This window comes from Phascolarctos cinereus, unplaced genomic scaffold (assembly GCF_003287225.1).
Source record: "Phascolarctos cinereus isolate Bilbo 61053 unplaced genomic scaffold, phaCin_HiC Scaffold_8;HRSCAF=390, whole genome shotgun sequence".
Lineage (NCBI taxonomy): Eukaryota > Metazoa > Chordata > Mammalia > Diprotodontia > Phascolarctidae > Phascolarctos > Phascolarctos cinereus.
The window spans coordinates 43,619,485-43,647,131 of NW_027556291.1; the positions used below are offsets into that span (position 1 = coordinate 43,619,485).

Here is a 27,647-nt window from a genome sequence, read left to right on the forward strand (position 1 = left end):
ATGCAACATCATTTCATTTGATTTTCACAGCAACCCTCTGAGGTAGGTGCTGTTATTATCTATATTTTACAGATGAGAAAACTGAGGCACAAAAGAGTCACTTGCCCAGGGACACACGTCTGGTAAACTTCTGGGGCAGAATTTGAGCTATGGTCTTCAAAGTCCACTGTTTTATCCACTATATGATAGTGAAACGGCCGAAAGGACCCTCTGAGGTGATTCTGTCCAGGCCCCAGGGGTGGAAGGAGCTTGCCAGGCTCACGTTCCCAATAAGCAGCAGAGGTGTGATTCAAACTCATGGCTTCTGACTTCCAAACTACTGCACAACACTGTTCTCCCAGTGAGTTCTTGGCAGTCTCGAGGAGTTGGATTTTAGGACATTTAAAATTTCCCCAAAGTCCAGTTGTCTCCTCTGGGGCTTGGTTAATGTCCTCTACTCATGAGAAATTTTGAAATCACATGAGCCGTATTTTTATTTTTTACTCTTTCTTTATTCTTTTCTGTCCTGGGTGGGTTAGGGCTGGGAATCAACTTGAACTTTTTTCTCAGAAAGAAAATAAATGCATACCCCTCTGTGGCAAACTCTGAGTCTAAAGACACGTCTCTTGGTATATAAATGATAGCAATGGGCACTATTATTCTGGGAGCCTCTTTGGGTTGAAAAGCATACTTATTTCAGCCCTTTGGGTGCTGCCAATTTTCCTAAGGCGGGACAGCAATCTGAGAAAAAAAGAATAAAGTCTGAGAAGGAGAAAGAGAAGACACAGAGAGAGAGACTTTGAGACACCCAATGAGAGACATGTTGAGACATGGGGGGGAGGGAGAGAGGGAGAGAGAGAGAGAGAGAGAGAGAGAGAGAAGAGAGAGAGAGAGAGAGAGAGAGAGAGAGAGAGAGAGAGAGAGAGAGATTTAGGAACACAGAGAGAGAGGCATTGAGACAGAGATATATTGAAACATAGACATAAGGCAAATGGGGAAGAACTAACTGAACCCACTTAGATTTTCCTTTTCTCTCCCCCCCCTTCCCTCACCCATGAGAATCAGAAATTTGCTGGACTTTTCCAAGTATGTCTGTAGTTGAAAAGGAAGAAAAAGCTTAGTGCGTATTCTGATGTACTCTTAAGGCCCTGAATGGGAAGCAGTTTTAAGCAAAGGCTGCCATCCCCCCCAATTGGATTTTGTAGTAAGGCAAGTGGGGGGTGCCAGGTTTTGTACTGAGCGGGCGAGTTTCTTTCAACTAGTTGAGCAAGAAGTTCTGGGGCCTTCATGAAACAAAAGCATTAAGGTCTCCTTGTCATACCTAATCAAGATTGCTTGGATCTCACTTAATGTTTCTGCTTGGCTTCCCAAAGTAATTGAAACTTCCTTTTTGCTGCAAGCCTCCCCCCCCCATGCTCCCCCCCCCCAGCTGTGGTCTTAAAAGAACATCCCTTTTGCTTAAGGAGTCTATGGAATTTTTCTGAATGTCGAGCCTTGGTCCCGAAATTCGTGCTCTCAAGACAGTAGTCATTCAGTCCTGGGCAAGGAAAGAAGAGTGCTTTTAGGCTGAATAACAGAGGGGGAAAAGGAAGGTTCATTTAAACAGAGGCATCGAGCACGTCGCTTATGTAATCCCAGATATTAGATCTAAATTAGAAAGGAGAGATGAAGACTGCTGTCTCCTTTAAAGGATAAAGATATCTAAAATTAAGCTTGAACCTGGAACCCTAAAGAGGGAACAGGCATTCTGGGTAAATCAATGCCTTTTAAGTAGTCTCAGCCAGGCCCCCATCTTGTTTCTCACTTGAAACAAGTTATCTTGCAATTTGGGTTTCTGGTAGCCCTTTATGATTGTTACCAAATAGCTTCCCTCCTTTGCCACCCCTGCTACCCTAAAAACACATAGTTTTGTTTAGGGATTTGACATTAAACTGAAGTCTGAGTTGTTGCCTTTTTTTAACTAGCAGATTTGGGGAACACATTCCTTGGTGCTGGTGTTGGCCCTGGCATGTACAGAACCCACAGAACCTACTGGGGGCTGCCTAGAGAACAACTTTTTGGAGCAATGTGGGTGGGTCTTGAGGAGCTCCCCACTTAAAGCATTTATTTTGTTTAAGGGGAAAAAAGGGCATTTTCTTTTATGCCATCTTAACCACCCACCTCCACTAGTTCATCTTGTCAGCTTTCATTTTGGACTTGAGTAATCAGCAAGTTGAGAGGGCCCCTGCTTGTTTGAGTGATCATATGGGAGTGATTTGGAATTTTTTTTTTTAAACAAGTGGAGTGTTAATTATTTTGATCCACTTTGGGGATGGTTGATTGGTAATCGCCATAGCTGGGGCACTGGTTTCCCCAGTCCAAATTCTTTGAGTGTTTCATGGGTCTCCAGAGAATTTCTGCATGGCAGATATTTCTTTCAAGCCCTCCTTCCTCAACCTTTCTCCACCTTCAGCCCTTTGGGATTCTTCATTACGCAGTACCCTATGTGTTGCTGTGATTTGCTAACTGAGAGGCATTGAGATACAGTGGAAAGAGTTGGGGATTTGGAGTAGAAGGAGCTGGGTTCAAATACTAGCTCAATTGCTTACTGCTTGTGTGATTTTAGGCAAATCATTGCCTCTCTTGGGGCCCAGGTTTCCACCTGGGCTAGATAATCTTGGAGATTCCTTCCAGCTCTACTTCTATGAGCTCTGCTTTCTATTCTTTCTTTGACCTTGGGCAAGTCACTTGACTTCTCTGTGACTCAGTTTCCCCCTCTGTAAAATTGGCAGCTGAGGTTCTTTCCATCTCTAAATCAGAACCACGTGATCATAGATCATCACTGGGGGAATTAGATTCCAGTCTCCTTGTTTTACACAGAGGGGGAAATGGGCATGAAATATAGTTTAACCCCCATTTGGAAAAAGAATGGTTGTGTGGAGTTGAGTATTGCTGAGGCGTGAGCAGGATATTTCAAAATGCTTTTTCCCTTTCTGATATCACTTCTGAAATATGTGCCAGTGCTGTGTTCTGTTTGTCGTTGCATTTGTGCTTTCAACTTAGGGCAGTTCTAAAAAAGCCAGCATTTATATAGTATATTTCTTTTGGGGTTTTTTGTGAGGCAATTGGGGTTGAGTGACTTGCCCAGAGTCATTCAGCTAGTCAGTGTCTGAGGCAGAATTTAAAGTGTTGACTCCTGCCCAGCACTTTATCCACTTACCACCTAACTGTCTCTTTAGGGCAAAACAACCAAATTAATACTAAATAAATGATTTAATAAACTGGAAGTTTGAGAGCTTTCTTCCAGTGAGGGAGAGCTATAACTTAACAGAATAGTAAGCAGCATAAGAAGTAGGTTTCAAAGGCCCTGAACGTGAAGGGGTCCATCATCTCTTTGGCAAAGGTGGCAAAGAAACCTGCTTCTGGTTTTGGAAGGCCAGTGGATGGCGTACGGGAAGCACAGTCAGATGTAAGCTTTTTGGGAGGTAGGAATGGCTTGATTTCTGTCCTGCGATCCCCAGCATCTGGCCTGCAGTGAAGTGTTTAATAGATCCTTGTTGATTGAGTAAATGTACTTGGAGAAAACAGCTAATAGTAACCAGGTAACCATGCTAATAATGGGTTGCCCCATTTCCAGGGCAGAAAGGAAAGGCTGAACTTTGGTATAAAATGATTGGATTGTCACGAGACTTAGAAGGCTTTTGTTTCCCCTTTTCCATGGTATAAGGCTTTCATCTCCTCTGCTTATTGACAACTGAAAAAATAAATTAGAAATGGTCAGATTCTGTTTTGTGTGTGTGTGTGTGTGTGTGTGTGTGTGTGTGTGTGTGTGTGTGTGTGTGGAATGTACTGCTCATCCTGGATCACACTGGATAGACTTCTTTCCCTTCCAAGGGTTTTTATAAAATCCATTCAAATCAAGGCAAACCTTTTTCTGAAAAAGCAGAGGCAACCCTGATGTGAAATCAGCATCTTGGGAAGAGAAGCTGAGAGCCCCAGCTGAGGCAGGCGCCTTTATGAAGCTACTGAAAGGGAGTTTTGAATGAATCCCGGGGGGACAAATCTTTTGGGAAAATGAGCACATATTGAAAGTAGAGACCACAATGAAAAGGAGATGGGAGCAGGGAGAGGGCATGTAAGGGGAGTCCATCCCCCAGAAAATAAGCTTTTGACTTCGATTAAGCCTGGTTGTGCACCATTGCAAAGGGCCAGCCACAAAGGTGGGGGGAGGCTGTGGCCAAAGGTTTGCCAATTTTTAGACTTCTTAAACAAACAAGATGCTGGGGAGGCCTGGAAGGGGTGCACAAGAGTAATGGCTAGCTTCTGGGGCCTGGGCAGGCTCCGGCTAATCTGCGGGGAGAGGGGACCCCTCTCCTAAGGCAGGCTGGTGGGAAATGCCTACATTAGCTGTTAGACCAAAATTCCATATGTCATGGGAGAAAATCATGGCAATTCGGCCTCTAAGTACTGTTTCAAGGTTCTTCAGAGGCGAAATACAGAAGATGGAGACTTTACTAGGGATTTGATTTAGAGAAAGGAGGAATAAAAACTTCCTTTTGAGAATACTTGAAAAGATCTCAGGAAGACAGCCTTGCCCTCAAAATGGCCAGGAAACCATGATTTTGTATTGAGCAGACTTGATGTGAAAGGGCAAACTCCCATCTTCTTTGACTCAAAACTGTTTTTCTGCCTTGCCTCTCCTACCTCAAAAAACAATAACGAATTTCAAGTGAGCAGTTAATTTCAGGTTGTCACTGGCAAGAGCACAGCTGTTATACACGCCGTTCCAAGAATGGGATGCTTATGTGTTCCCCATCGTCACAGTGTTCAAACTTTGCCTTCAGACTCAGTGTAGTTCTTGTTGACCTAGGGTCTTATTAGACAGCTTGGGTTATCATGACATGTAGCAAGTAGAGGAGATGTGTGTCATGCCATGTAGCAAGTAGAGGAAGATGTGTGTCATGCCATGTAGCAAGTAGAGGGAGACGTGTGTCATGCCATGTAGCAAGTAGAGGGAGACGTGTGTCATGCCATGTAGCAAGTAGAGGAAGACGTGTGTCATGCCATGTAGCACATACGTGCCATGTAGCAAGTAGAGGGAGACATGTTCTAGAGCTATAGCGATGGGTGGAGTCATCAAAATCATAGGTTTAGAGTTGGAAGGGCCCTCAGAGGTCACTTGAACCAATCCCATCATTTTCTAGGCAAGGAAACTGAGGCAGAGGGCAGGGAAAGCTACTTGTTCTAGGTCCCAGAGAGGATCTTGGATTTAGGACTGGGAGGGACCTCCCTTAGAGGCCATCTGATCCTTCCCCCTTAATTTACAGATAAGAAAAGGGAGGTGTAGAGAGAGGGAGAATGATTTAACCAAGATGTATGACCCTCCTCTCTAGCTGGAAGAGGCCATCGACCTGCCTTATTTTACAGGGGGTGAAACTGAGGCCCAAGAAGGTAAAATGATTTCACATAGCGAGTGTTAGAGGCAGCATGCAGACCCAGGTCCTCTCACTCCAAATCCAGTGCTCCTTCCACTGCAAGATAGCCTTCTCCCCACGTGGCCTTCAAAGGGTCTCCATAGGGTTAATTGTTCCAGCCACTTTGCAAACCCACAGCCCCAGAGTCAAGTGCAGGGTGGATCCCAGAGCCCCAGTTGAATGCTTCTGCCCTCCCTGCTGGCCCAGTGATCAGCTTTTACTGTCTAGGGCCTCTTGACTGGGAGCTGAGAAGAGAGGGGAAAGAAACGGCATCTCTGTGGCAGCCAGAGCAGGATTGTGCCTCTGTCTCTGTGCTCTGGCTCTAGTGTGAATCATGGGTTTGTGCTTTATGTTAAGAGTTTGAGCTAACCCAGGGAGATGCCATAACACCTCTGGGAGACAAATAGCAAAAGCGTGTGAAGCCTTTTTTCTTGAGTCAGGTGTGTGTGTGTGTGTGTATATGTGTGTGTGTGTGTGTGTGTGTGTGTGTGTGTGTGTGTGTGTGTGTGTGTGTGTTGGGGGTATGATTTAGTGCATATAAAGGAGCAGTCATTTAGGTAGGAGACAATGCTTTCCTCTGTTTCCTGATCTCTAAAGAAAGACTAGATATTGTTTAACATTCTAGATTGAGAGCTAAAAAAGGATTTCAGAAGCCATCTAATCCAACCCCTGTATTCACAGATGAGGAAACTGAGGCCCAGAGAGGTAAACGAACTTGCTCAAAGTCACACATAGAATCCTAAACTTAGAACTGGAAAGAATTTGAGAAGTCATCTATTCTAACCCCACCCCCACCTCATATTTTACAGATGAGGAAACTGAGGTACAGGCAGTGAAAGAACTTGTACCGTATTAAATGTTTGTGAAATTGTTGTTTAGGAGATTTGAGGGAAGAGGTAGAAACAAGAGAACATGGCAACTGATTGGATGTCTAGGGTAACAGACAAGGAAATGCCAGAGCTTAGTGTTATCTGCGAGCTGGGAAAATGGAAATCAATGTCAGTTACGCTGATTTCCCTTCTCCCCAAGCTTATTTACCCCCTTCGGAGAAGGCAGACAGAAATTGCATGTGCACGTTTAACCTAATGACAATGTGTTGGACTCTGGCCTTTATGTTGCTGGCTGGAATGTGGAGGACATATATAGAGCTTGATAATAAGGTTGGGCATTCTTTCTCTCTTAAGTCATCTCTGTGCATACCTGATCCATGCTTTCATTCCATACTTTGGACCTCTGAAATCTGTGAAGCAGATAAGGACTTGGCCAGGACTTTTCTGTTAGCTTATAAACATTTTGATGTATGGCCAACTTCCTCCTGCTCCATATATTTTTTAAGGTCTCTGGAATAATCTGGCTGTTTTCAGATCCTGTTGTGACTAAAAAGTATGTTCTCTGATGGAAAGTCCAAAATGAGTCCTTACTCCCTTTTGACTTGCCCCACCCCCAATCCACTCCTGAAATCTTTCCATAGATAAGAGTATATGAAACAACTTCATTTAGTACAGATAGGTGCACAAGGGAGGGACAGGATGTTTGGGCTGACTTTTTTTTAATTAGCTGGTTTCCTTTGGGGATGGAAAAGAGAATAAGAATCCTGGTGGATTAGTGAGATCACAGGATAATAGCATTAGCACTGGATGGGACCCTGAAGCCATCTACAGATATGGAAGATGGGACAGCCAGAGGTTAGGTGGCTTCCCCAGGGTCACTGAGGAGGTAAATATCTGAAATAAGGTTGGAACCCAGGTCTCTGTGACTCTTACGAGTCTACAAAGATTGGAGGTTTGTGGGAGGTAGGGCATGCCTGTCCTGTGACTGTCAGCAAGTTAAGGATGTATCTTAAAAACACCACCGCCCCCCCTAAAAAAAAAAGCTAATTCTGTCTTGGGAATATCATAACCTCAGACCCTAATTAGGGTACAGTAACTGGGACTTGATTGGTAGGTGTTGAATGTAAAAGGCCCCGCTAGGCGTTAGAAATGGGGGAGCTGAGCACAGAAGCTAAAAGAGTGAGTTCCTCTCCTTTGGGGCACTTTCCCTCCCTGTGGCCTGATGCCAGTGGCCCACCCCCACTTCTCAGCTGAGGGCATTCTGTGGGCTGCTTGTCCCGAGAACAAACATGCCCAGTTAGAAGTAGGATGTTAATGAGCAAACCTGTAGGAGAGAATGCAAAATAGAAAGGACACTTCGGTTTGGAAGTGGCTAATTGCCCTCTTAGGAAATTATTGCATATCTGCGAGGACAGCCTTGAGTTCTTCTCACCCTCTTAAATGGTGAGTTTCGATGAGGGCCCAGGACTACATTCTTTAAATTTTGTCTCTTCCCACTCCCCAACATGGATACAGCAAGAACTTAACGTTTGTGTTTTTAATAATAAAAGTTTTCACAGGATCATAGATTTCAAGCTAGTTGATTGTAGTACCACACCATCATTTTACAGAGGAGGGAAACTGAGACCTAGAGAGGCTTGCCTACTGTCACAGAGATTAGCAGTGATGTAGGCAAGATTTGAACTCATGTCCTTGGACTCAAAATCCCCTCATTTTCTCACTGTACCATACTTTCATGAGTCTGTCCACACTTCCTAGGAGGATGTAAGTTACAATGATCATAGTATTTAAAAAAAAAAAGGCTGCTGATGAAACAAGTAGAGTAAAAGAGCTCCAGACTTGGGAATCAGACTTAGTTTTGAGACCAGGATCCTTCAACTTGCCATGAGTGGGACCTCAGACAAGTCACTTGTGCCTCCCTGAGCCTTAGTTTTATTTTCTGGGAAATGGGAGCAAGAGTATTTCCCTCCATAGGACTATTTTGAGAAACAAATGGAATAATGTCCATAAAGCCCTTCTCTTCATGCTTGAGCTGCCAACATTGGTGATGGTGAAAATTAAGTTCAATTTGATTCAGCCAATATCTAGTAAATAGCTACTATGTGCAAGGCACTGTGCTTGTGGACCTTGTTAGATACTGGCTGCCAGCAGCTACCAGGACTAGCTTTGACATAAAGTGAAGCATTCTGGGAAAACATAAAAGGTTTAGGAAAAAAAACCTCTTTCACATGGCTTTTAGGCCTCAAATTCTGACTTCCTTGGTCAAACTGGGGTGGGAGCAGGGCTAGACTAGATGAACTGCAAGGCCTCTCTTCTAGCTCTAGCCTCATTGATCCTAAGACCCAGCTTCCAGTGGAAGCCTCCTGTGTCTCCTTAGATAAGTCACTTAACCTCCTTGGCCTCTGTTTGCTCCCCCTTTGAGGGGAGAGACCCCATCTCATCAGCAAAGCTCCCTGCAGACTGTCACCTGCTGTTGTTATTTATTCCTTTAGCGGGCCTGCAAGGTTGGTCTCCATGAGAGTCATTTTCCAAGGCGTGCCTATTACTTGTCTCCTATCTCTTCCCCTTCATTCCTCTTTTACAATGATGCATGTGGATTGCAGTTTGGGATGCCCTGCTGAATGAAACAGGAGCTGCAAAACAGGAAGTCGTGACTAAATTTAAGTATGTTTTCTTATCGGAGGGATTAAAACCCCCTGTTTTGGTTTGTTTTTGTTTGGCTCATCACTCCCAGTTGAAATGCCATTGCTGTTCCTGGTGGGCTGAACAGGATGAAACCTCAGCTCCGGAGATACTGATCCCTTGTGCTGAGCCTGTCTTGGAGCCTAGCTTGGCCCATGGGAGTGGAGTGCAGTATGGGGGTGGGGGGAGGCAGCAAGGGCAGGGCAAGATCAGTGGCTCCGGGTTAGTACCAAGGCAAATCATGATGGGATTTGGAGCTGGGAAGGGGCCAAGAGCTCATTCAGGCTAACCTTCTGATTTTACAGATGAGGAAACTGAGACCCAGAGGGGGAAGTGACATGGCCAGGGTCTCATAAGCAGTAAATGGTGGAGCTGGGATTGGAACCCAGATCCATAACACTTGAAATCCAGTGAGTTCAGATGTATGCTAACCATGTGACTGGCCTGTCTGCAAATTCCTGCGGAGTGGCTAGTTCCAGGGTTTGCAGAAGGGCCAAGGGACTTCCCAGAGAGCAGGCACAGAAGTGGATGGGTGGGGGGAGGATGGAGGCCTGAGTTCCATTGCTGGCTCTCGTTTTTATTAGCTTATGGGACCTTGGGTGAGGGGTTCTTGACCTGAGGTCTATGAACTTGGAGAGAGAGAGAGAGAGAGAGAGAGAGAGAGAGAGAGAGAGAGAGAGAGAGAGAGAGAGAGAGACAGAGAGACAGAGAGAGACAGAGAGAGACAGAGACACAGGGAAAAAGAGACAGAGAGAGACAAACACACCCAGACAGTCTGTATACAGAGAGAGCTGTATTTCAGTATATTTGCTTTCCTTTGGAATGCTACCTAATTTACTTTAGATGTGTAAAAATATGATTCTCAGACAAGGTCCATAGGTTTCAACATTAGATCACCAAAGAGGGGTCCATGACACCAAGACAAGTTACAGACCCCTGCCTTAGGCAGATCCTTTTCCCTTTCTGAAATTCCCTTGGTTCTTTCAATGTTCTATTCCAGTGAGGAGGTTGGACTATATAGATAATCTCTTTTAGTTCAGGACACCACATTGTAGAAAAGACATTGCTAGACAAGCTGGGGTGTATCTGGAAGAAGGGTGACCAGTATGGTGAAGAGCCTGTAGACCAGGCCACATAGCATTGGATGTGGAGGCTGGAGAAGAGAAGACTGGGGTGGAAAAGGACATCGCCGTCTTCTTAGATTTGAAGGGCTGTTATGTGAAAGAGGTATTTGGCCTGTTCTGCTGGGCCTCCAAGGCAGATCCAAGAGTGTGGGGGGTGAGGATGGGAAAGAGACAATCTGTCCTGATGTTAGGAAAGACTTTCCCAATTTAGAGTTGTCCTGAAGGGGGCGGAGAAGGACTGCCTCGGGAGCTAATAACTTCACTCTCATTGGTAGCCTTCAAGTAAAAGCTGGACTACCACTTGTCAGTCATGTTATAAAGGGGATTCCTGCTCAGGAAAGGCTTGGTTGGACTTCATGGCTACTGTGGGCCCCGACAGGCCTTAGATTCTTTGTGTCTCTGTCAGTTCTAGATAGTCTCATCATATGGCCTTTCCAGTCTATGGGCCTCAGTATCCCCAACTGTAAAATTAGAGTGTTGGAGTAGGTGATGGCCAACATTTTTTTACTCCAAAGTCCCCTTGTTCTGTCATCCTACAGGAAAGGCTGTGGCAACATTGATATCAAAATGAGGGCCGTCATCTCAATGAAACATTGTCCCAGACCCAGGGTGCTTTTGGCAGGTGAAGTGAAAGAACAGGGCAGATGGGGGAGAGTTGAAGAAGAGAGGGGAAAGGATACATTTGGAAGCAGTATGCTCAGGTAGCAAAGGAAGCCCTACTCCCCAGAATTTTTCTTCCCCAGCAAAGGGAAGGAGGAGGTGGAAGCATCTGGGGAAAATGAGCCAGGCAGAAGGATTTGAAGTTACTTGCCCAAATGTTTGTGGTATCCTCCCCACCCCCCCTACATGCCCTTGCTTCTGTAACATTCCCAGCTCCCACTCAGAAGAGGAAGCTGCCTTGGGTATTATCTTTGCTTTGTTAACAAAAAGGCAAGACATTAGCTGGGGCTGAGCCTTTAGCCTGAGGTGTGGACCTCCCATGCTGTGTTGGTGCAGACTTCCTCCTCTTGGAAGAGGCTGCCCTACAGCATCTTGGAGAGATGGGCCTTGGCCCAGAAGCCTGCTGGAGGGCCCCACCGCATCTCCAATAGATGAGCTTTCTCATGGGGCACAGTTTGCCCAGGTTTGCCTGGGCCCAGATAGGAAGAATGAATGACTATCTCTTTTTATGAGCCTGGTCATCATATAAGTCCCCATTGTGAACGGTTTCATGAACGTCCAGTTGTGGGGGCCCTTTCAGTGATAGTTGCTCGAGGAGGGATTTTTCCTTAATGTGCTCAGTGCTAAAAGTTTTCCATTCCCTTGGCCAGGTGTTATCGTGGTCCTCTGGACCACCTAAAGTCCCTTTTTGGCTCTAACATATCCTAGGTTATAGGTTGAGAGCTTGAGATCTAGAGGGGTGGTGATTTGCCCAGGGTCACCCAAGCAGCAAGGAGCAGAGTCCTGATTGGATCTTAGGTCCTGTGACCCCAAAGCTAGCCTCTTTCCTCTGTACCATGCTGTCTCAGTCATCTGGTCCAGCTTCCTCTTTGTACCAGTGGGGAAACTGAGGCCTAAAAGTAGAGTGACAGAACTGACACTTGTAGCCTGTTGCAACTGAAGGAAACATTGGCTAGCATGTAGTCCAGCCTCCTCATTTTGTGTATGGGGATAAAGGCCCAAAGAGGGGCAGTGACTTGCCCAAGGTCACACAGGTACTAGTGGTAGATTTGCACATTGGAGCCATATTTCTTGACTTCTCTCATGTGTTCCCAGTATTGCTGTGGAATAGGAAAAAGGCCCTCGTGTAAGGCCTCCTCTTACTCTGGATATGGGATTGGAGTCCTAGTGCTGGAATATAACTGTGTGACCTTGGCATTCAGATTCAACTGCCTCTGACATTTATGACTTGTGGGACCTTGGGTATGTCTCTTGGGCCTCAGTTTCCTCATTTATAAAATGAAGGGGAGGAGTTTGAACTAGATGACCTCTGAAGTCCCTTGTAGCTCCAGATTCATGATCCACTGACCCTCTTTAGTGTGTCCTATTGTATGTCCAAACCGTGCATTGGCCACACTTAAGGCACATGTGCGGCATACCACGTTTAGGGCAATCATATTTTTAGAATGAAAAACAGGGACATATTGTTTTCTCCGTCCCCTCCTCTTCCCCTTTTCTTTATTTACTCTTTGCTCCCACTGATGTATTTTTGGTTTGTTTTGGTTCTCACTCTCACTTAGAATCCTACCTGCTTTCTTGTTCGTCTCTGGCCTAGACAAGGGTGGTTTTGCTTTCTGGAATTCTGATTTACAGGAAAACAAATGACCCACTGGCGTTTTCCAGAAAAAGTTTCCTGATCTGGCCTGAGCTGTGCTGACTTCAGGTCAAGGCTCCATTCAAGCTCCCAGGACAGGACCCTAAGATTTTGACTTTGGGGGTGGCTGGGGAGCTGGATCTAGTTCAGCATCTTATTTTTGCTCTCCTCTCGGATATTTTGGAAATATTTGTTTTGCCAGGCCCAGGTTTTCTTGAAAGAAATAACGAAGTGCCCTGAATAGACATCACAGTAACCCTTCCCAAACAGGAATTTTGATATATTTTAAAACCCATTCTCAGAACTCAACAAACATTCTTGACATGTTTATATAACTCTTTTTCTCCAAGCGGTGGGGAAATAAAGAATGAATACCTTTGGGACAGGAAGCATCTGTTTGAAAGAAGCTTCTGAATTGCTTCACCTGGCAAGATGCATAGTCTGGCCAGCTGGCCCTCCACTCCTTGCTCCGGGCATAGAGGGAGAGTATGGTGGGAGCAGGACAGGGGAGGGAGTCACCAAAGGCTTGGGATGGCCCTACTGGGCAACTGAGTTTACCTTAATAAATCTCATGGACCTTTCATCCATGAACATCTCTAAAGTTGGGGGAAACAATTCGGCTACCCTCTTGGGGGCAATTCTATTAAAGGTTTGATTTAGCAAGCATTATAGTCTGCAAGTTGGCTTAATGGCTATGGAGCATAGTCAAGTTAATACTTTGTCAATCTGGGTTCGTCGGAGAGAAGTGCTTTGTGTAAGCAAACTTCCTGGTTTGTAAGCAAAGCTTTCTGAAACTTAATTATTTTGGACTTTAGGTAATCATAGAACCAGAGCAGAAAGGGATCTCAGAGGCTGCTAGGCCAGACCTCATTTTGAACAGATAAGGAAACTGAGATCTAGGGAGATTGAGTAATTTGGCCAAAGTCACATAGTAATGTTGGAGGTGGAATTGGAACCCAGGTCCTCTGACTCCAGAGGCCAATACTCTTTTCCCTGTGCCATGAAATCTATCTTAAGTATATAGAATGCAAATCCTTGTCTTTGTAAACAGAGTATATATACTTTAATACTTTTCAAAGATCTGTGATTTCCATTGATGTGGCCTCCTTTCCTTGAGGTCATTCAACAAACATTTCTAAAGTGATGCCTCAAATGAAATATCATACTAGGCCCTGAGAAATGGCCAAAGGTTAGTTATGACACAGTGCCTCCTCTCATGAAGCCATCAGGCTAGTGGGGAGGTGGGTATGACACAAACATGCACAGATTTTTATGATACTCAGTATTACGTGACCAGTGTACGACCGAGGGGCTTACAAAATGCTCTGTGAAGTCATCGTCGCTCATAAGGGGATCATGGGATGCTTCTCAGAGGAGGTGGCATTTGGATTGGGATTTAAAGGGGGTCAACAGATGAATGGAAACAGGACAAGGGTTCGAATTAGGGCATAGGGAGCAGCAAAGCATAGAAGTTACAGATCCACCTTGGTGCATGGCCTTCATGAGTTACTATGACTACCGCAATTCTCCACCTGTTGGCCAGGTGGGTGTATGGTACAATAGAAAGACACCGTGATTCTGGAGGCAGGGGAATAGGCCTCCAGTCCTGACTGTGACAAGTGCCTGACTCTGTTACCTTAGGCAAGTCATTAGTTTCCCTACCCCTCAGTTTACTCCTCTGAAAACTGAGAGAGCTCACTATAGCCTCCAAGGTCCTTGGCAGCTCTAGATCTGATTCTATGACTGACCTAAGGTTGGGAAAAGCTTGTTGTCATTTCTCTTAACATGTCTGACTTCACCAGAAATTATATTGTCAATCCTTAACTTCCAGAGTAGCCATTTCTAAAAATAAGTAATACACATTGGTCAAGAGTTTCCTCCTTGAGCTACTTCACAGCCTTCCCACATAGGTCCTCTGGGGGCTTGAGCTACATTTAATTTACTGATTAAGTCTAGGACATCCTGTTTGCTCCTATTTGATCTCATGCTTCTGGCCTATGAATTTGGGGATCCAAGGATTATACTAGAAGACAAAGACCTCTTTTTTTTCCTCTGCCTTCTTTTCAGTCCAGTAAGTGTGACCTGTGATCTTTCAGTAGCCCCACTGATGCTTTGAAATTGCTTTTCCCTTTAATAGATCCAAAAAGCATCTTCTTGGCCTTAAGAGCCCTTGCAAGATGCTCTTTAAAATTGCAGTTTGCCCCTTCTCTATGTGGATTTTCCTTTCTTCTCATTTGCATTTCTCTCTTATGTAATAAAAGGTGTATTTAGTAACTCTCTTTATAAAATTCTACCCTGGCATGTTCTACCAGAATTGTCAGAGCTATTTCTACCATGCGAATAGGCTTTTTTTAAACTCACATTTCAAGAGGCACATGAATTTGAGATGTTTTAGCTTTGGTAATAGTTTACATCTTGAAGGACCGGGACCTAGCAACCTACATATACTCTTACAGATCCTTCTTTGAAAACCCAAGTGTAAATATGTTAAGTATCCAAAATGAAAATATACATGGGTGATACTACAAATGTCTTTGCTAAAAGACAATGGTGTATATTGTTGAAAATCAGAATGGGGATTTAGCTCAATGGGGTGTGCCTGGCCAGTGAAAACTCAGCCTTTGCAACTAATCACAGGATCTCGGGCACACCATCAGGGGAAGAAGATAACATACCTAGAAGGGGGAAGAGCTTATGCGATGGGCCTAACAGATTGTTGGGGGCATCAGTGGAGGTTGTAGCTTGCAGGGAAAGAAGAAACCCCAGAGAAGACAAGTGAGATCAAGAAAAATAACTTCCCCAGGGTCCTATTAAAATCATTCCCTCTTGGCAATATTAAAGCTCCTAGTTAGGTAAAAAGACTGAGTGAGGTAGGGAGCACCAACAAAGAAAGATAGACTTTGATAAATTCAGAAAGTAGCAGCCTACCTGCAAGCCTGGGAGAGTCTGGGGGAGAGGCCGAGGGTCCTCTGATGTCCACGTCGGGAGGGAAAACCAAGACAGCACTCTTCTCAGCAAGGGTCAGCTCTGATGAAGGTTGCCACTACTCTGGGGTTTTATGGATAGGTGGTATTGTCATCTGCTACTTTGTTACGGCAGAAACATCTTGGGAAGGCTCTTTGTTCTAGATTACTATCTCTCTGTTCCGGGTTTGACCTTGTAAACATGTTTCTTTTTAGAAGGCTGAGAGGAAGAGGTCATTATGGGATAGTGAAGTATCTTCTTCAAGGACCACAAGAACATACTGAGGGAAGTTGCCAGGAGACCCCCCGTGGTGGGTGTTCTGCTGGATGCTGACATGGCAATTACAAGCTGACCTTGCTCAGTTATTCTGGACATTGTTTATCTTATTTTTGTCTTGATCTGGGGTCCAGCTTGGTCCAAGAATTGTCAGTTCATGTTGTATATCTTCATGTCATTGTGCTCTTCAGTGAAGGTAATAAAGGCAGCATGGTCAGGTAGGTAAGGGCTAGCCCTTTCAAGGAAAGAACACAGTTGGCTCTTCAGAGGAGTCCTACCATCGTCTTCATAAGGCTGCTTCTTCAGTCCTCCTGACTGCTCTTGGAGGGTCACCTGGGACCAAATCAGTGGGCAGATGTGTCCCTTAGGACCATTACTATGGCTATCTGTCCCTAGTTCCTTGCTTTTCTGATACTAAGTACACTGGGTTTCCAATAAACTTCTTTACTATGGCTATCTGTCCCTAGTTCCTTGCTTTTCTGATACTAAGTACACTGGGTTTCCAATAAACTTCTTGAAACATTCTCCTTGTTTCCCTTGACCTACTTGATATTTTCTCCCTTAACTTATATCCTGCTATTACCATGTCATTTTTTCCTTTCCCTTTTCTTCCCTTCCCTTCCCGTCTCACTGAGGCTGGAAGTCTAGTGGCCACTCACATACTTGATCTCTCTACTAATCAACTTTATCTTGCTCTTTTTTCCAACCTGCCTCAGTACCCCCCTCTTTAAGCAGCCTGATGGCCACCCATTCCTGGTGGCTCACCATATTAGTGCCAAACTTAGTACAGAGACCTAGTGCCTTAATATACTATAACTCAGAACTCCTGAGCTCAAGCAATCCAGTAGCCTCAGCCTCCCCAGCAGCAAGGAGTATAGGTGTGCACCACTATGCCCAGCTGCTTTTTTTAAAAATATGAATGACTAGGAGAGAATATGTGACATCCTTTAAACTGTTACCTAGGGGTAAGCTGCTGTTATTACCTATACCACCTAGGTGACCACACACTATTTAGGAAAGTTTCACCATCAGCGGAGAGGTCTTCGAGCTGAGGATGGATGGCCAGGAATGCCACAGAAGGGATTTCTAGCATACAGTCAGCAATCATTCATTAAGCACTTACTATGTGCCAGGTACCTCAAGCATGGGGTGGATGAGATAATTTAAAAATTCCATCTAAAACTGAGAGTCTTTGACTATTACAAAGGATTAAAGAAAAAGCCCTTTACCTCTCACTCATGCAGAATTCTTACATCTAACACGTTGAGCTTGACCTTGTTTTGGGGTCCTGGTAGAGCTACCTTCTAGCTAAAGTTCTGAATGGAAAATTGATGGAGGGAGAAAGAAGTCAGCCTTATATTTCCCTTAACCATAAAATATGTCATTACTAGAACAGGCTACGGAGGTTTTTAGGTAGAGGCCAGAAGATCAGTTGTTAGGCATGCCCTATTTTTGAATGGTTTGGTTGCAAAAAATATTTTGAAACCTTTTATTTTTTTGAATTTTATTTTCACTTTCAGTTACAGATTCTAAATTCTCTCCCTCTTTCTAGCCCTTCCACCATCCATTGAGAAGGCAAGAAATATGATACCTATTTTACACACGAGTTAAGCAAAATATATTTCCATATTCACCATGTTCCAAAAAAAGCAAGAAAAACAAAGAAGGGGAAAAAAAACATGCTTCAATCTGTACTCTGAGTCCCTCAGTTCTCTTTCTGAAGGTGGATAGAATTTTACATCATGAGTCCTTTGGAATTGTGGTGGATCATTGTATTGATTAGAGCTACTGCGTTACAATTATAGTCTTTACAATATTGTTACTGTATAGATTATTCTCCTGGTGCCGCTCACTTCACTTTGCATCAGTCAGTTCACATAAGCCTTCCCAGGTTTTTCTGAAATCATCCCCTTCATCCTTTCTCAGAATAGTAGTACTTCATAACATTCATAACTTGTTCAGTCATCCAGTTGAGCATCGCCTCAGTTTCCAGTTCTTTGCCACCACAAAAAGAGCTGCTATAAATATTTTGTACATTAGGGTCCTTTTTCCTTTTCTTTGATCTCTTTGGAGTAAAGACCGTGTAGCCATATTGCTGGGTCAAAGGGTATGCACAGTTTTATAGCCCTTTGGGCACAGTTCGAAATTGTTCTCCAGAATGATTAGACTAGTTTATGGCTCTACCAACAGTGCAGTAGTGTTCCTGTTTTTCCCATATCCCCTCCAGCATTTGTTAATTTTTGAAACCTTTTATGATAATTGCTCAAAGAAGAGGCTCCCCCTACCCCCCAACCACTTTTAGTCCCTAATCTGCCAGTTTCAGATACAGTAAACTTTTGCGGTCTTCTATATTTGCAGCATAGTTATTCAATGTGATCTGACTTAAGAAAAGCTAGTAGAATAAGCTTAGCTTAGGTTACTTGGCTGTTGGACAAGAAATTAGCTATCTAAATTAGCCTGTTAAACCAGAGACACTTTCTTTTATGGAGAGACACTACTAGGCATTGTTGGGGATGGGTTAAGTGATGCCAAATCACCTTCAGTGGAAGGGGAGAGTCAGACACTCCCCCAGAAGTAGCAATAGGGACCCATGGACATTGGCTCAAGGCTTTGCAAGAGCTGTTGCTGAGGGTGGAGGAGCTTGCCCCAGCTTACCAAAGAACCTCACATGCTGTTAGCATCTTCTAAATTTGGTCTTTTGGAGCAAAGACGCTATTGCCTGCCCTCGTTATGGCCATACTTTTGCTAAAATAGTATTGTATTACACATGGTATGGAGAACTATTGTAAGTCTTTGTTATATTTGATTTGCCCAACCCACATCAGACTTTCCATTCATTGAGTCATGTTGTACTTTGGAAATGGATTTTCATTTTTTCCTAATTCGAATAATAAATAATAGTAGCTTCCATTTCTGTGATGCTTTAAGGTTTACAATGGGTTTCCCTCACAACAAGGCTTAGGGATGATAAATGTTGTGTTTCCATTTGAAAGATGAAGAAGGAAACTAAGGTTCTGAGGTCACTTAATAAGTTAGTGTGCAGTGGCATTCAGAGCCATGTTCTTCTGACCTCAGGGTCCAACCCCTTTACGCTCTACCTCAATGTTTCCCCTAAATACCCAATTGATATTGAACTCAGCATCAGATTTGGACTCTCAGACTGCATCAGTGAACAAACTCCCGACATTGACAACAACTGGAACTTCATCCAAGCTGGGATGAACTGGGAGACAGGGAGGGACTGGGAAAACTGAGATACAAAGAGCCCTGGACCCTAGAAGGTGGCAGACGTAGGTTTAAGTCTCAGCTCCACTGAGTAGTATTTGTGTGCCCTTGGGCAAGTCATTTCCCCTTTTTGAGCATCACTCTTCCTCTGTAAGGTAGGAATCCTGTGCATCTAGATCCATAGAACTTGAGCAGACCTCAGAGGCCATGTAGTCCAAGCCCCTCATTTTACAGATGGGGAAGTGGGTGGCCCAGAGACATTGAAGCTGCTTACTTCCACGGAGGTAGGAAGTGACAGGGGCAGATCATAACCCCCTTCCCTGACTCCAGATCTCTCCCCTACTTTCTACTTTCTGGCTAGGTGTGGGAATGAAAACTTTGCATGTCAATAGAAGCTGCTCTCCTTGCCTAGATGAGTTTTCTTTTCAAGTTCACCTTTGTTAAGTAGTACCTCGGTTTATAGTCAGAAAGATAAGAGAACAAAGGGTGCTCCTCTGTGTTCCTACTGGTTCTCGACTATTGATAGACATTTAAGTAAAGGCTGGTGTTTACTAATTCATGCAGATAAGCTAAGTAGTACCTTGAAAAGGAGATGAGCATTTAATGTTGGCTGGCTTTTTGTCCCTATCCTCCCAGGCAGATTTAAAAATTGAGCCTCATTAGTTACTCTAAGGTCAGCCACCAGAAGCTTGTGGAGATACCTGTTCATTCCAAGGGGAAAATGGGGCACTAAGGGGAAAAAACCAAGGGTGAAATATTCTTCTATATGTAAGACTCCATGCTATTACTTTTCCTACAGTAAAACATTCTCAAGGAACAGAGCCAAGGAGAGCAGAAAATAAGCATTAAAATGCCTTTTCATGTCTGATTGTAGGTCCTAGTCTGAAATTGTTTCCTTGTGTTTTCATAGTCATAGATTTAGAGCTGGAAGGGACTGGAAATGTCCTCTAGGCCAACCCCTTTGTTTTGTTTTTTTTTTTCACTCTGTGATGCCATTGGTCCTCTTTGACAGTGTAGGACAAACAACAACAGATGAGGAAATTGGGAACCAAGGAGGTCTTGCTGAAGTGACTTGCCCAAGATCACATGGGTAGTAAATGACAAGCTGAGATTTGAACCGAAATCACATCCTCTGACATTAAGTATCTTTCCAATGCACTGCTCTGCCCCTCCCCCTACTTTAAGACCCCTCCCTCCTGCTTCATTTTCATTTTTGTTTTTGTTTTTTGGGTTTTGCTGGGCAATTGGGGTTAAGTGACTTGCCCAGGGTCACACAGCCAGTATATGTTGTGTGTTGTGTGTCTGAGACCAAATTTGAACTCAGGTCCTCCTGACTTCAAGGCTGGAGCTCTATCCACTGTGCCACCTAGCTGCCTCCTGCTTCATTTTCTAAACAAAGTTGGACCTTTTACACAAGGCAAAGTTTTTGAATAATTTGGGCATAATCAGTTCAAAGACTCTTCTTCATAATTATAGTAAATTGATTGTAGCATCATCTGTCCATTGGATCATGGAAAATAGACAGGATAACAATAATAGCTAACCCTTTATATAGCATCTACTATGTGCCAGGCACTTTGCTAAGTGCTTGATAAGATCCATTGACTCTCCCGGTAGGAATTGTGAGCTTAGCCAGGTTGGGCAGCCTTGGTGCCAGGGTGGTTCATTTAGCACATCTACCTGTAGTCTTCCTAATCCCTATCATATGATTCATCTTCATTTTTAAGCTTTGCCTCTGATCAAGGGTGTTGAGCATACCCAGAGTCATTGCTTGTACCCCACTGGTGATCCTTGGTATCTGCCATCTTATAACCAGGGGAATAGTGCTGGATTTGGAGTCAAGAAGAGCAAAGTACAGATCCTGCATCAGACATCCACTAGCTGTGTGACCGTTGGCAAGTCACTTTTGCCTCTGTCTACCTCCATTTGCAAAATGGGGGTAATGATGGCATCTACCTCAAAGAGTTGTTGTGAGGTTCAAATGAGTTATACTTGAAGTGCTATGTAAATGCTAGCAACGTTATTATTAAAGCAGCAGAAAAGGGGATGCCATTCTTTTTAAAAGAAAATTTTATCGATGCCCCATTTTCAGATATATATCCTCTAGCCTTCCTTTGCAAGAAAAGAAAAAAACAGTTAAGCAGAAGCAGGCAAGGCAGAGTCTGATGACATTTTCTCCATTCTGCACCCCAGCCCCCTCATCTCCACAAGGGAAAAGTAGGATATACATTTTCTTTTTTTTTTCTTCCTCAAAGGCCGAGATGGGCATTAGAATTACACAGCCTTTAGCTTTGTTTTAGCTTCCTTTTCGGTGACATTATCAGAGTCATTATGTAAGTTTCCTTCACTTTGCATCAGTTCATATATGTCTAACCAGGTTTCTCCAAATTCCTCATACCTCATCTCTCATGGTACAAAAGCAAAATGTATGATAATTCACCTAGCACAGTTTGTCAAACCTTTTCCAAATCATTGGGCACCCACTTTGTTTCTCGTTCCTTGCTATCACAAAAACACAGCTATGAATATTTTGGCATAGATGAGAACTTCCATTCTATTGTTCATCTCCTTGAAGTTATGAGGATATGCCTTTTATCCCCAAAGAAACCACACTCTTCAGTGTAGCAGCCGGTCTAAATTCTCCATGCTCTTCCTGAGCCCTCTGACCTGGACTGCCCCTGCAATATTTTGATTTTGGCTCAAGATTCTTTGACTTTATGGGAGCCTACTCCTGGCTGTCCTTTCCCTACTGCTCCCAATATCTCTTTTCTCTACCTTTGCATCTCCTCGGAGATTCTGGTTTCTGATGGGGGTTGGCGCTGTGGCATCCATTTCATCTCTCATCTCATTGCCCTGGTTCAGACTCTGTCGTCCTCCAAATCCCCACAGGCATAGAGGGTTGGACTGGATGGCCAAGCAAGTGAGTGTTTATTGTATTTGTGCCATATATGTGCCAGCCACTATGCTATGAATCTAAAGAATGAAAGATTTCCTACCCTTGAGGAGCTTATTTTCAAATGAGGGAGACAACAAGCACATTTATTGGGATGTATAGAGGGTAAATACAAATAAAAACAAAGATTGTTGAAGTCCTTTCCAATTCTGGGACATGGTGAAGACCAGCTGGTGTGGGTGACTGAGTTTGCCATGACAGTTGCTGGTGAGTCTAGGGTTAGGATTAAATTTGGTCCTGAGAATCAAGACTGGAAGCTTTTTTGATCAACTCTAGCCAAGGTTTGGCCAGGTGTATTGAGCTATTGATCTGTCTCTGACTGTATTCCAATTATATTATTTCAGGTGCTTGTTGCTGAGGGGGAGGAATGAATAAGCAGTTGGCCTCATTTGGAATGGATGAAGGGAAGGGCTGGGAGGGAGAAGACTGGTATTGAAGAAAATGTAACAAGGGGAGCAGCTTTTTTCCCCCTATTGCCCAGACAGAGGGTTGATTCATTGAATGGCGAGCCATCTGGTGTGAGGCTTGTCTTTGGAGAGGCGGCGTGGGCAGTGGGGCATGGCCGATTCAATGAGTGCCATTATTAGTGGGGAGGCAGTGCAGTCCTGGAGGAAGAGCCCCAGACTTGGGCTCAGGAGGTCTGGGTCAGGTTCCAGGTCGAGGACTCACTAGCTGGGTGATGGCGGGCAACAAGTCGCCTTGATGTCCTGTTCTGTAAAATGGAGAGAACACCTGCTCTATATTGCATTGAGAAAAGTACTTGGCCAGGACTAAATGTGGAAGCATGTGCTTACCTTGGGGGGGGGGCCCTTCATTTGGCATCTTCACAGATACAGAGAGTATTGTTTGGAGGGGGCCTCAGGGGGAAGGCAGTAGACGTTTGAGCATATACTCTGGCTATGTAACTATAGGGAGGGGAGAAAGAAGAGAAAAGAAGGAAAACAGGGCCAGAGGTGGGGGGATCTGGGACTGGTTCGGCTGGGGACACAGAACAAAAGCATCGTTTGCTTGCTTGTTTGTTCTTTTGGTTCTGCCTGCACCCTTGTTAAAGGCTCAAGAGTGTGGGGAAGATTTTTGCCTCTTGTATATTTGATATAATTTATCCCAAAGCTCTAGTGCTTCAGGGTTGAAAAAGCAACTTCCTCACCACCACCCTGGCAGATTGGTATGCCAACTATTATCCTCGATTTTCAGGGGGGTAAATTGAGGCCCAGAGGGGAGGTGACTTACCCATGTTCATCCTGTTAATAAATGTCTGGGCTAGGATTTGAACCATGGTCTGCTGATTCAAGTCCAGCTTTCTAGTGTTCTAGCTAGGTTTTTGCTTTCCTCTCCCCCCCTCCTCCCTTCCTTCTCTCTTCCCTTTTTGTTTTGCCCAGTTACTTTTTCTTTATTGTCATTAATTTTACATTTTGGTCCAGATCACGTGGCTGATAAAAGGAGAAAATATTGGAAGAAATAAAGCTTTTAGTGGAAAATGTGCTCTTTATTTAAGCTGCCCTGCCAATGGCAGATGCACTCCCCACCCCCCGCCCCGGCCTAAAGTTTTCTTCCTTGTAGCCCCATTTCTCTGACAATGTAGCTAGCAGCTGTCACAAAACCTTCAGCTTTCTAGCAATCACTTGGATGGAGTGAGTACCCATTGATGACCCCTGGTGTCTGTGTGTTCAAAGAAAAAGAGGCCCCCTCCTCTTTTCTTGTCTAGGAGGCTGGACTAGGCTGGCCAAGGCAATGTCTAGCTCTAACCCTGGGTCTTTCACAATTGGGAAGACCTCTGAAAAACTGCATGGGTTTCGACCCCCTCCAGCTGGTGAGTTTTTCCAGACGTTGTCTTCCTACACTTCAGTATCTCAATGGAGCCAGGATCTCATCCATGTGTAGGCACTCTCTCCAATGGGGCTGATTGCTCCCCAGCCAGACCTTTGTCATCTGGTGCATTTCTCATATATGTTCTCCTGTAAATGCCTCACAGAGGGTCTAAAATAACATGGCTGGAGGCCTTGTTTTATATTAAAAATAATATGACATGGGTACTACCATCACAGCACTCAGCCAGTCCATCTACCAGCTTTTGCTCTGGGTGGTTGATCATCTCACCTCCTTTTCTGGTCATACATTTCCTGTCTGGTACCATTCACATGCCTCATCATTGGCAATATACTACAGCCAATATATCTTTCCATTTAGAATTACTGTCATTTCAAAGTCTGAGCTCTCCAGCAAAGAGATCAGAAAGCCTTCTCTGTCCCTTTGTTAATTACAATTGAAAGAGACTTGTGGTACCCAAAGGGCTCCTTCCAATCCAAGGGACTGTTTCTCTTATGGTGTCTGTCTGTCTCTCTCCCTCTCACCCTCCCTCCCTCCCCCCATCTCTCCTTGTCTCCTTCCCTTCCTATCTCTCTTTTTCTTTTCCCTCCTTCTATTTTAGATTCTCTCTCTCACCCTCCTCATCTCTTCTTTCTCTTCCTTCCTCCTGTCTCTGTTCTTTCTTACCCTCTCTATATGTGCATTCTCTGCTCATTTTCTGTCTTTGATCTCTCTTCTCTCTCTCTCTTTCTCTCTCTCCCACTCTCCCTTCTTCCCTCCCTCCCTCCTTCCTCAGCTATTCTCTCTCCTCTCTCTCTCTGTTCGTTCATCTACTGTTCATTCTTTCCTCTCCCCGTCTCCTCCTATTCCTCTTCCTCTCTCCCTCCTTTCCTATCTACCCGTCTCTCCCTCTGTCTCTGGGGCCTCTGGTTGGGAGCCCTGTCTCTGAGGCCAGGCAGGAATTGGACAGGCCTGCAGGGGCTTGTGAGGCAGCACACTGCAGGTGGCTGCCTGCCTAGTTGCTCTCTCTTCTTGTCATCCAGCTGACAAAGAAGCCACTCCTTTCTATCCTGCTGTGCAAACAGCCCGAAGCGAGCCTTTAAAGATCATAAATATATTAATTACATGTTCGTTCAGTCCCTAAGACTGAAGTCATCATTATAAAAGGAAACTCAGAAACGAGTGGGGAAAAGCGCATGACGGCCCAGCCAAGGACGCTCATTACACCAACCTACGTTTTGCGTCTGACACCTTTTTAGCAGAGGTTTTCGGAGCCTGGAATACCTGGGAATTGTTCCCCTTAAATGAGACTTTCTTAACCTCTCTTATGCCATGGAACTTTCTGGCAGTCTGCTAGGTAAAACCCATAGCTCTCTTCTCAGAAAAAGGTTTTTAAATGCATCAAAGAAAATACATGGAATTACAAAGGAAACTAATTATATTGAAATACGTGTGTGTGTGTGTGTATGTGTGTGTGTGTGTGTGTGTGTATGTGTAAGATATGTAAAAAATCCACAGACCTTAGGTTAAGAAGCACTGATGTAGGCTAGAGCATCATGGGATTTAGAGCTGGAAGGAACCATAAGCATTCTCTAGTCTTACTCTTTCATTTGAACAGAGGAAACATGCCCAACCATGGAAGTGATTTGCCTAGGGCTCATAAGGGGAGGGGGTAAATAAAACTGGGGTTCAAGGCATTCATGATGGTAGAGGTAGAATGATTTAACCTACAGAGTGTTGGACTGGGAGGAGGAGCCTGGCTCTTCTGCTGACTTGCTGTGTGAACTTAGGAAAGCCACTTGCCCACTCTGAATTTTCCTCCTTCTGTAGAATAACAGTCATAGGATTTAGATGTAGAGCCAGAAGGAACCTTAGAGATCAGCTAGTCCAAATCCAGGGGAAGGGGCTTGCCCAAGTGACAGATGTGAAACAGAAGGGGTAGGATTCAAACCCACATCCTCTATTGCAAATCTGTCGTTCTTCCTATGGGACCATGGATTTAAAGTTGGACTAGATCATCCTGATCTCTAAGGTCCTTTTCTTAGCACTAACATTCAGTGACTCTAAAGAAATACATAGAAATGTGTTCATTTGCAGGCAGACGGGTTTTATAAAAGGACCAAATTTGCTGCAACTTATTAAAAAACAAATAAAAATAATCACGCCTCGAAGCATGGTTTATGTGATTTCAGATAGTTACCCCTGACTTGAGCTATAAAGGCCTCAATAAATAGTTAATTCAGCAACCTTTGAAGGGTCTTTTTGAACTTTGTGAATTTTGTTCTGATGATTTGGAACAGCTGAGAGTGGCCATACAAGAGTGCTTGTCTCCACTTGGATAAGTAAGGACTTGTCTATGCTGCCTAGATCAAGTCAGCACTAATGACCCTAATTGCTTTAAATGGCCATTTTGGTAGGATTTGAATACGTTTGAATATATCACATATTTTGTCTGGGGATGTCCTTATTATACCTCTGTCAAAATTCCTTAATGTGATATGAATGCATTTGAGGATAGGATAGACCCAGGAGAATCATAGTTTACCTTTCACTTAGCTCTCTGGATTTGAATCCTATCCAAGGTAAGGGCAGCAGGGCCTCAGATATCTCAGAACAACCTTGTTGTGTAAGATCTATTTCCCTGGTCAGCTCCAGAAACAACTTGTCAACTGTTGCACAAGATGGAGGTGAAAGTTCTCATCTATATTGATCCAAATGTAAGAAATCTCTCCTGTTCTACTTTATTTGGGCTGTGGAGGGGGATGACAATCATGGAGGGAAAGGAAGAGTGAGAAAATCCCTTAAAGTTATGAAAATCACCATTCCTCCCCCCACCACATCCCCTTTTGCTCATCTCTTAACTTGCAATGGGGTGTGGAATGTGGAATGAGCCTTTTGTAATTTCTTGTATTCACATACAGCATCTGGCACATGAAGGGCACTTGATAAATACAGCATTAGGGCCTTGGCCCCATTTTCATGTCACCATGTTAGGTCAGAGATGGGTTTGGGGGAAGCAACTGGATCCTTGGCCTTGGTTTGCACTGAGAGAGATGCTGGGGAGTTCCCTTGAAATTTACTGGACTGGTTGGAGGTAGTACTAAAATGTATCAGATGTTCTAGGCCTAAAATAACACATTGGGTAATCATAAATTGCCAGGACCCAGTGGCCTCTCTGTGAAAGGTTAGAAGGAAAATAAGAATAAGTTTGTAGAACCATTGGCCTAAAATAAAGGGTAGGATCATCGAAGACTTAAACATAGTCTACTGGGGGAAAATAACATTGTTTTTGTAAGAGAATTCCTTGCTAATTGATTAGAACATGCTGAGGAGGTAAATGAGTGTCATTAAAGAGAAAGCAGTGCTGTTAATTTTTGAGACTTTCAGACAGCTGTTTTTGATAAGATTTCAGTAAACTCAAGAAACTGAGTCACTGTGGGGTTTCAGTGTTTGATCACTTCGTGGAGCCTAGCTTAGAGATGGACAACAAAGGGAGGGATAAATGAATACCTCTCTAGAGTAGGAAACAGTAGGAAGCCCCCAGGGGTTCGTTCTGGGTCTGCTTTTATTCTCACATTTTAAAAAGAGCCAAAGGAGGTGGTTCACAGTGATGTCTCCAGGTTTGTGGGTGACACTGGGCTCTTCCATTTAACACCCAAGGGACCTACCAGACTTTCAGGCTTAGTCACTCTCATCCATGCTTCATTAGTACCCGTGAAGCACTCATAGCAACAAACTCCGGCAAGTTACCCAGAGGCAAAGTTGGGTTCAGTACACTGAGGAATTTTACCACCATTAGAGTTGGCCACAAAGAACAGAATGGGCAGTAGTTATTCCCTTATCACATCACTGAACTTGCTTATTCAAAGGCTGGTCGATCATTTTGAGTATGGAGTATTTTGGAAGGGCAAGCTAAGCCTAGGGTCATCACCCTGGGCACACGGAGGGCACTAGACTTTGAGTCTTCAAGCAGAGGCTGGATGACCACTTGGTATGTCTTAGAGGGGGCTGGACTAGAGAGTCTCTTGGTCACTTTCAACTCAGAGATTCCGTGGGATTGGA

The 27,647-nt window shown here is 44.2% G+C and overlaps 1 protein-coding gene and 1 long non-coding RNA gene across 2 annotated transcripts in view; one reads left to right on the forward strand and one right to left on the reverse strand.

The window, feature by feature from the left end:
• LOC110196538 (uncharacterized) overlaps positions 1-15,391 on the reverse strand; it is a 46,926-nt gene extending 31,535 nt beyond the window's left edge. Inside the window, exon 1 of the long non-coding RNA XR_002321249.2 lies at positions 15,290-15,391. This is a non-coding gene — a long non-coding RNA (uncharacterized LOC110196538). The remainder of the gene's footprint in view (positions 1-15,289) is intronic.
• The window catches only part of GPC4 (glypican 4), a 141,013-nt gene that overhangs the window by 58,612 nt on the left and 54,754 nt on the right, over positions 1-27,647 (forward strand). The window lies entirely within an intron of this gene.